The following is a 9,967-nucleotide window of genomic DNA, read 5'->3' as shown; positions in this document are numbered from 1 at the left end:
CCACACTTCTTAACTTTCTTGTCTCCGCTTCTCTTCTTTTCTCTTCTGTATTTATTCTGTTTTCCTTTTTATCTATCATCAAGTCTTTCATTCCCTTGAAATTAATAAGCATCAATCTCTGAGGCCAGAAAAGATGCAAGCGATTACGAGACGATTAGGGCAGCAATCTCTGAGGCCAACAGCTTCCATATTTTCTATCAAGTCTATTTACCCTCTTGCCAACCACTGTAACATTTCCATTCCCTCTTTTTAATCTCTCGGTTTATCTTTTTTCCTCTTCTATTTTAATGGTTGTTGTTTAGCATTTCCATCAAATTGATGGTTTTTTTTTCTTTTTTTTAAATCAATTTATTATCGAATTTTTTAGATTATGGAGGTGACCGTCCGCGATACGGATCTAGGCTGGCCTCCCACAAGGGCACCTGTGGCCCATCATCCGTCAGGTCATTCTTGGAATTTTAACTTTTTTTTTGGTTAAATGTTCTATGTTAGAGTGCCGGAAATTATTTCGCCTTCTCTTGCAGTGGCATTATAGCTACTGTTTTTGGAGCTTCTGGATTCCTTGGTCGTTATCTTTTGCAACAGCTTGGTAATATAATCTTGATGTTTTTATTATTATTATTATTATTGTACCGAGGTCTTCAACGGAAGTTGCTCTCAACTTGGCGTTGGGGGCAACCTATTACCCTACCTCCTCTTATGGGATTAGGGTTTTGTTGTTGTTTTTTTTAATATTGTACACTATTTGCTGCTCAAATATTTCATGTTTCACATTAAAATGTGTGTTTCTGAGTGCTAGTAAAGTAGTAATAGCTAGGAAAGTGCATAAGTACAAGTAAAAACATAATCCAAAAACCATATTCATAACAAGATAATTCATTCGAGAAGATATCCAACTGAAAGAGATGGGGATGTGGTAAAAGCCATAAAGAAGAAATGTTTTGACACAAAATAGGCTAAGCTCCTACATTTTGACATGCTCTTTGTTTCAACATGGGTATTACCATATCAAAACATTTCTTCTTTATGGCTTTTACGACTTCCCCCATCTCTTTGGTTGAATATCTTCTCAAAGGAATTGTCTTGTTATAAATATGGTTTGTGGATTATGTTTTTACCTGTGTTTATGCACTTTTCTGGCATTCACATGTACACATGTGGCCGTGGGTACACAATTCTCTATGTATGTTTGTACACTTACATCTAATTTTCTTGTCTTCTGGTTCTGTTTTTCTTTGCGGCCTTTGACGGGTTAAGTCTGCAATGCCAAGTTAATAATACCACAGTTTATAATTTACAAAGTTAGTGGTCGAAAGAAGCTGAGATCATTAAGGAACCCCAGTTTTGTAGTACTTTGCGGAATTTACTTCTTTACTTTCCTGGTATAGGTCTTCTATAGCATTAGTTCTTCTGATAGTAGATTACCTTCAGCAAATCTGTAAAACGGTCAAATGAAAAATGCAATATTCTCAAAGTACTCATATTTTCTTAAGCAGCATGTATCTCAGCAGATGAAAGTGGGAAGCACATGTTCCTTTCTGATAGCAATCATCATCGGATAATTATATTTGACGGCAATAGGAAGATTTTAGACTGTGTAAGCACTTAAACTCATAAGTTGCAGAGGCTGTTTTAAGAGCTATCTTTGGCTGGTGGTTATCATAAACTATGCAGTATTTTGACTGATAAATTTAGTATATACTGCAACAAGTAAAAATAGAAATAAGGAAAATTGGGTACTCCCCCAAACTACTTAATTTAGCAAAATGCAAAAATGACAAGTTTTTTTTTTGAAAGAAAATAAATCAAACTGATTGTTTTCTCCTTTTTGGCTACTTAAATGATCTGAAATAGGTCAGAACTACATTTTTGAAATATTGCTAGACCTAATATAACTGTTGAATAGTCTTCAATGGATGCCACATAAGTTTTGTGCTCTTCGTGCTAGTAATGATTTCTGCTTAGGGTTGTAAAATTTTGGGTTCAAAGATTTCTTGTATCCTTGTTATTGTTTATTTATTATATCCCCTTATATATAAGTTGAAATAAGGGACAAAACAGTTTAGATTCAGACTTAAATTTTTTATGTCAGATTGGTTCTTGCCCAGGTTTTGAGGATGGTGAATTCGAGTCTGCAAAGCTGCTTCGCCCCGCTGCTTCCTTTTATCATGATATTGAAGATTGCCTTTATATTGTAGATTTTGAGGTATGGTCTCAGGGTCTTTACATGATTTCATATTGCAGCTTATATTTAAGGCATTACGGTCTCAGGGTTTAAAAATCTCTGTGCTACAAGATTGGTTATGATTTTGGCAAGAAACAAAATGTAAATTTAATGCTTCTGACAATTCTCTTGAGTCTTGATGTATATAATGTGCATCTTAGGATCTCAACATTAGGTTTCCTTTATAGATTGAAAAATTGAGATGAATTCTTTGCAATTATATCCTACAAGTCCCTCAGAATATTTTACTTGCCTTCTTTTTGCTGGTCTGATGTATATAATGTATTGTGATACGCCGGTGGAATTTTAATTAGGTTTTAATTAATATTTTTGGTTTGGTCCCATCTGTTAAGAATCATGCCATCAGGAGAGCTGATTTGGAAAGGAGGGTTTTGGAAACAGTTTTATCCAACATCTAGCAACAAGAGAAGCACTAGTTTGTGGACCTGGATCAAGACCAAGCTATGTTTTGCCAGTGATACTGATGTGAAATTTGAAGATCATGATTCCTGGGCACTAATGTGTCCTTGGCATCTGATCAAGTCGGGCGATAATAATTTTATAATTACCAGTCAAAGGTAAATTTTCTTATTTTACTTCTCTTATCAACACGTTTAGGCATTTTTTCCCTAGAATTCTTACCACACTCCTTAAAGCTCCATGGTTGTTAAACATATTCTTCACAGGTTTTTTTGTTTATTTGTTTATTCATTTTTAATTTTTTAGTTGCTTATTGTCTGTTTTTTACTTCAAGGTAATCAAAATTGTCTATCTTCTTGTGCCAAGATAGCAATGTGCTCCAACAATCCATGTTTTTATTGTTGTTGCAAAAGTCTTCAATCATTAGGCCACATAAGTGATGCTTATGATTCTACTTAATGGTGTTTGCAACTTTGAGAAATTATGGGTTATGGATTTTGCATCAGGAGCGATTAAAGAAGTTGTAAAAGGTTCAAAGTTACTTTTCTATATGTTCAGTATTTGTATTTTAATCTGCTGAGTCCATCTAATATTTCTTATCTCCTTTTTGTGAAGGACTTCCGAATACCTTGGAGTTCTGCAGACACTTCATTTTGGATAAAGTATCCCTCTTGAAATTGATGCCAGATTATCTGTTGCAACAGCAAAGTGATGCCAACTTATCACGAGAGGAGCTCCCATATGCTGGTCTTATATCATGTGTTACAACTTTTGAAAAATCACATAATCATGTGCGACACTGGTACTTGATTTTTGTATCTGTTTTATGTTTTGCCTCTTCAATTAGATGCACAGTGAGATTTTCAAGGATTACTCATTTCTTAATATGTATTTCAAGTGGGTCAGAGAGTTCTGAAACTAAATAGAGAATCTGGAATCAGTTCATATTTTTTTTTGATAGGAATAGAGAATCTGGAATCAGTTCATATTTCCAGTTTTCTAATATCGGGATGCTCGGTCTACCTTACTGGCTGTCCTTCCCTCTGGAAAGGTTTTATGCTCTGTGAGTATTTTTGTCTTCCTAGATATGTTCTCCCTGAATTCCTTTGTTTTTCTCTCAACCCCTTCCCTTTTTCAATTTTTTCAGTGCTTTATTCCTCTACATAGATGGATTCATGCCAAGTCATTAATGTCTTGCAAACCCTGCATAATGACAGTATTGTTCTTTGTGGCAATTTAAGTGAGAGCTTTTCTTTCTAATTCCACTGATTTTTTTTATATTTTCTTCACTGATTTACAGTGCTGCGGGACTTTCTGTTGGACAAACTGATCATATTCAGCAATTCAGATTGTTGCCAGGTAGATTACTGGCTACAGTTAGTGTTTTGTTCTTTGCATTTCGTTGTACAAATAATGTTTAGCTGCTATTTTTTTATAGGAATTGAGGCCTCATTAAAAAACCCCTTCATGATTTAAGGAACTCATATTGAATTCCTTAATCAGAGGAAGGAGGAAAAGATTGCCTTAACTTTATAATAAAGATACCAACAACAAAGTAAAATTAACCAATACCAGACTTAGCCAAACCATCAGCCTCAATATTGGCTGTCCTAGCCACCCATCTAATAACTCCCTCGACTTCTTTGAGTTTAACAGCTACCTCCCTAACAATGGAGGCATAGAAAACAGGACAACAAGATCCATCTTTAATCCACAAACAACCTAACCCAAAATAAAATGTCCCAACAACAAAGTAAAATTACCAATACCAGACTTAGCCAAACCATCAGCCTCAATATTGGCTGTCCTAGCCACCCATCTAATAACTCCCCGACTTCTTTGAGTTTAAACAGCTACCTCCCTAACAATGGAGGCATAGAAAACAGGACAACAAGATCCCATCTTTAATCCAATCCTACCATTTACAATCTGATTCTATAATCAACCGACCCTTAATACCTCCTCTCACTGAGTGAAAGAAATTTAAACCCTCCTTAATAGCCTTTAACTCCATCAGGATAGGTGGACCCGGACCAGAAGCCGTCTTAAAAGAGCCTAAAAGTAGACCTTCTTCATCTCTAGAATACCCGCAATTCCACTACTCTTCCAGCTAGAACTAGTAGCTGCATCCACATTCAATTTGACAAAGCCCTTAGGAGGGAGGGACCACGGGATGGTAGAGACAATTGATTTGTTTGGAGGGAAACATGAATCCCCAAGGGAAGGATCACTGATAAGGGAATCCAAAGAAATGACCGAATCTGCAAACTTAGCTAGGAACCAAGATGCAAGACTTACTCTAGCTAAGAAAAATAAATTAGTTTGATCTAACTTCCCTCTTTCGAAGACGATGTCATTTCTAACTTTCCAAACAGTCCACATAACAACAGCCGGAATAAAGTTCCAAATAGTAGAACTGGAATTTAGATCTTCCCAAGCTAGAAGAAAGTTTTGCGCATTTCCATGAAAGACCGAACTGATACTCCAATACTGCAAAAATTTATTCCACGAAGACCACACGACAAAACAAGAGAGAAATAAATGAGAAGAGGATTCATCCACCAAATTACATAAAGGACATGAAAGATCTACAATATCCGAAACCCCTCTTTTAGCCAGTTCAGTCCTCATTGGTAGTTTTTGAAGGACCACCTGCCACATAAAAGTCTCAATCTTGGGTGGCACCAATTCTTTCCACAAAATTTTCTTCCAAAAAGAGTTCGCCCGAGAAACCGAGGAACAAATCTTCACACATGAATTAACAGAATAAAACCCATCCCCTTTCCCTTTCCAGATCATAGCATCGCTGGCATCTTTAGACAAGCAAAAATTAGAAATGATTGTCATCAGATTAGTCCACTGTTCAAATTCCCAATCAGCCAAATTCCTCCTCAATCGAATATTCCAAATCCAACCTAAAGAACTAAACTCGCCGAAATCAATCAATTTACCACTCTGATTTGAAGAGATAGCAAACAGCCTTGGGAAAGAGACCTTAAGAGGGAAGTCCATTGCCCATTTGTCCTGCCAAAAACGAATAAACTGACCACAACCAACTTGAATTCTGCACATACTTCGAAATTTTGAGCCAAATGAGTCTTCTTTAAAATGAGAATTAACCACTGAACTCCAAATCCAAGAAGATTGAGTTGATATCTTGCTATTGAACAGTAAAGAGTAGGGATCCAGATTGTATTTTGAACATATCAACCTCCTCCAAACAACATTCCTTTCATTAGCAAACCTCCAAGACCATTTCCCCAGTAGAGCTCTGTTCATATTAATAATATTCAACACTCCCAAACCTCCCTCCTCCTTAGATTTGCACACATTAGGCCAGCTGACCCAATGAATCTTGTTTTTATCCGTTCCACCTCCCCATAGGAATTTAGACATTAAAATTGAGTTTGGAATTAACCGAGGAAGGAATTTTAAACAGAGAAATAGTAGGTTGGAAGGAACAGAGAACCAATTTAATCAAGACTAACCTCCCTGCCAATGAAAGAGTGTTCGATTTCCAACCTGCAAGCTTCTTGTTAAATTGTAAAACCACCGATCCCAAAGAGGAAGAATTCCTAGATGCACCGAGAGGCAAACCTAGATATTCAGAGGGAAAATTCCCAACGCACAACCAATAGACGAGGCCCACTCCTCAACCTCCTCCGCAACCGTATTAACACCAAATAATATGCTTTTCTTCAAATTCAATTGAAGGCCAGAAATGAGTTCAAACACTCTTAGGACCCTCTTAACATTTAAAATCTGATTCTTCGAAGTTCCACATAAATAATTAAGTTTGAAGATGAGATAAATTAAAAACCGTCTCATTTCTTCCAAATTGCAGTCCAGAAAACAGTCCCTCAGATACTGCTTTTAAAAGCAGTAAGTTTAGAAGTTCCCCAACCAAGTTGAAAAGCATAGGAGATAGAGAACAGTCCTGACGGAGACCCCTTGCCATAGGGAATTCCTGAGAAGGGACCCCATTAATCAAAACTGAAATTGAGGCTGTTCTTACACATTGTTTGATCCAACTCCTCCATTTGTAGCCAAATCCCATTTTCTCCATAACCGTAAAAAGAATGGACCAATCCACAGTATCATAGGCCTTTCTGAAGTCCACTTTAACACACATCCTTTAAGCCTGCTTCTCCAAAAGTCAACTCCCTCATTAGCTATAAGAGAGCATCCAGTATTTGACGACCTGGAATAAATGCAAACTGCGTTGGGCTGATCAAACCAGTAATACAATTCCTTAATCTCCTTGAAAGACATTTTGAAAGGATCTTGTACAACCCTCCTACAAGGCTTATGGGTCTAAAATCATCTAATCCACCAAATATTAGACACCTTGGGAATAAGAGTAATGAAAGTATGATTGACTCCCTGTTCCCAATCTTTCCCCATATAGAAATTATGAAAAAATTTCAGAATATCTACCTTTAGAATAGACCAAAATCTCTTGAAAAAGCCCATATTTAATCCATTCTTTCAAAGGTGCTTAGATGTATACCTACATCACATGCCATTGTTTGATTCTTTTTTCTTTGCCCAAAAAATGTTCTCTAACAGGTAAGGTTGACATTCGGTTAAGCATAGATATCCCCAACGACACTGAACTTGTGGAACCTTTGCATGAAAGTTGCATATGGTGCCAAGCAAGAGGGGCTGCTACTGAGTTATCGGTGGTGGAGAGTGTGGCAGGATCCTCGGAGAAGGTTTTCACCTTTCATTCCTGTGATTCCCTTTGGTTAGTTGTGTGATAAGGAGCTTAATTCAGTTATTGGGTTTATACAGGTAGGTGTTGCACAACAATGGTATGATGAACTGGACAATCTTGCCTTGCCTTTGAATCAGAACTGGTAATCGAAGATGACAATGCTACTATGGATACAAGTTCTCAAGATGAGAGAATTCACATTGATTGTATAGTTAATACAAGCCCTGGAACAAGTGAGGTATTTTTTCTCTCCATCTCTCACTCTCTCCCCTCAGTGACTGGTGCCACATGTACCAACTTTTATGTTCTTCAGCCTAGGTACAAAGGACTGATTTCAGTTTTTAACTTTCACCATACAGGTTATAATTTATGCAGCACTATATCTAAAACTTAGAAGAATTCATGTTGTAGAAGATGACAACAATCTGAAAAATTTGCAGCCAGGACAGCAAATATTTTGAACCTCAAGGGAAATGAAAGGTTTGACAGCGATTCTTGCACCGAGTTCCTGTTAAAATCTAACAGAGATTTGAGAGACCTCATTTTCATAAAACCATTGCACGTTAGAATAAAGTTCAATTGTCATAATCACCCAAAAGCTGAAAACTCGAAAGACATCTTAACCGACTCCTCCATTAAAGTTGACGTGTCCTTGAACTGAAGGCAAGATTGTTGTTGCTGCCATATTTTTATAATTCAAACCTGCTGTATTGATGTTTATAATGCAACCCTGCTGTATTGATGTACCATATCTCTCGTTACTGTGTTTTGGCTATAAAACAGAAAGTCCATTGGGATGCTTATGCTACCCCATTCTGCCCATTGGGATGTTCGTCCTGTCACGCTGGTCTTCACTTCCACAATTCTCCAATTGCTCCGGTGTCGTCGAATGTTTCCTCCACTTTTAACTTTGCATACAGGATCGTAACTTCGGGTTCCATGATTTTTTTAAGTCCTCATTGTCTGCCTTCCTGAACATAACTTAACTGATCTGGTTGACGGATTCGATGACGATAAACTTCGGCACTTTCTATTTAATATAGCCAGCTTTGTTTTGGAATGGACCAAGAAAAAAAAGAATATGTCAAGTGATTTTGAGCCAAGGCATTGATGAGTGATTAAAGCAATAATGAGAAAAATAAAACCCTAGCAACTATATATATAGGGGTCCGGTAATCGGGTACCCGATTTTTTTTTCATTTTTAAATTATTAATTTAAAAAATATATACAAATTTAAATGTTCGAAATTTCAAATTACATATTCCAACAACCGAACATAAAATTTAAAAGTTCGAAATACAAAATCTAATAATTCATAATATAAATAATTCATTATATATATATATATATGTGTGTAATAATTATAACTAACCGGGTACTCGGGTAACCGATTACCCGAAAAAACACAATTTTGTGACCCGGGCTCGACCCGGGAAATGTCGGGCCGGATACTCGACCTAGCCAGGTAATTTTTTTAGAAAATTATCTGGTTTTTTAATGTTCGGATCAACGGGTCAGGTTAACCGGGTCGAGTATTTTTGCACACCCCTATATATATATATATATATAAGGTCAGGAATCAGGATTGACTAATATAATGTAAAATTCTTTAGTTATATATATATATATATATATATATATAAACTAATTATCTAAATTTTTTACATGACTCAGAGAATAGGTCTGTCTAAACAAAATTTTTAATCTAATTAAATATTTCATTTCACGACCAACTTTAAAAAAATGAATAATAAATGAAATCAAAAAACAAATAATTCTCATCAATTATTTATAGAATCATTTCCTCGTAAAATCTGATCTAAAAATTTAATTTTAAAAAATAATTATCATATTTGAATTAAAAAAAAGTAAATAAGAGTTTAGATTTAGAAGTTGATTAAGCATAAAAAATGTTTTAATACTTTACTACAATGACGGAATTTTAAGCTGTAATACTCTCTTTTTTTATACCTACAATTCTTTCATATCTCTAAAATTTTTACTGATAATATTGGTTCAAAGATTCTCAATAAGTTGATATTGAATTATCGTACATCTCTGCATACGTAATACTTGAATTTTGGATCTAAAGGAATAATAATAATTCTTTAACCACATTGGTTCGTGCTGAAATTTTAACTGTTTAATAGGAAGGAAAATTGTTTTTTTTTTCCTGAAAAATCAATGGATTTCTGGAATAATTTGGGTGATGGGTTCTGCAGCATTGTCTTATTAGTTACAAAACCTAATGTTTATAAATGGAATATCCTGAAACGAAATGCATGGCAATGCCAGACACTCATTTATCTCTTCTTCAAGGCTTGAAGGTTTATAATCACATCACATGTTCGATAAATTGTCCACCAAAAAAAGAAAAAGATCCCACATTTGTCTACATTTCCACGGAATTTTTCTCCCTTTATAAACCTCTTCTTGTCCGTTTCTTTCTATCCAACAATGTAACTGTACTAAGAATGTTTCGCTTGCTTTTTGTTCCAAATCTAAGGTCACTATTTCTTTCAATCACCTTACTGTTCCATGAAGCCTTTTTATTTTTCTTGTAACTTGTTCTGTGATTTCCTAATGGAACCTTGTATGGTTAATA

At 35.6% G+C, this 9,967-nt stretch overlaps 1 pseudogene; it reads left to right on the top strand.

The window, feature by feature from the left end:
* The first annotated feature begins 370 nt into the window (after window positions 1-370).
* On the top strand, window positions 371-8,183 carry LOC120143594 (annotated as a pseudogene).
* The last annotated feature ends 1,784 nt before the right edge of the window (window positions 8,184-9,967 follow it).

The sequence above is a fragment of the Hibiscus syriacus genome, unplaced genomic scaffold (genome assembly GCF_006381635.1).
Source record: "Hibiscus syriacus cultivar Baekdansim isolate YM2019G1 unplaced genomic scaffold, ASM638163v2 tig00110858_pilon, whole genome shotgun sequence".
NCBI lineage: Eukaryota > Viridiplantae > Streptophyta > Magnoliopsida > Malvales > Malvaceae > Hibiscus > Hibiscus syriacus.
The sequence above is the reverse complement of the archived record's forward strand: the minus strand, read 5'-3'. Positions and strand labels throughout refer to the sequence as shown.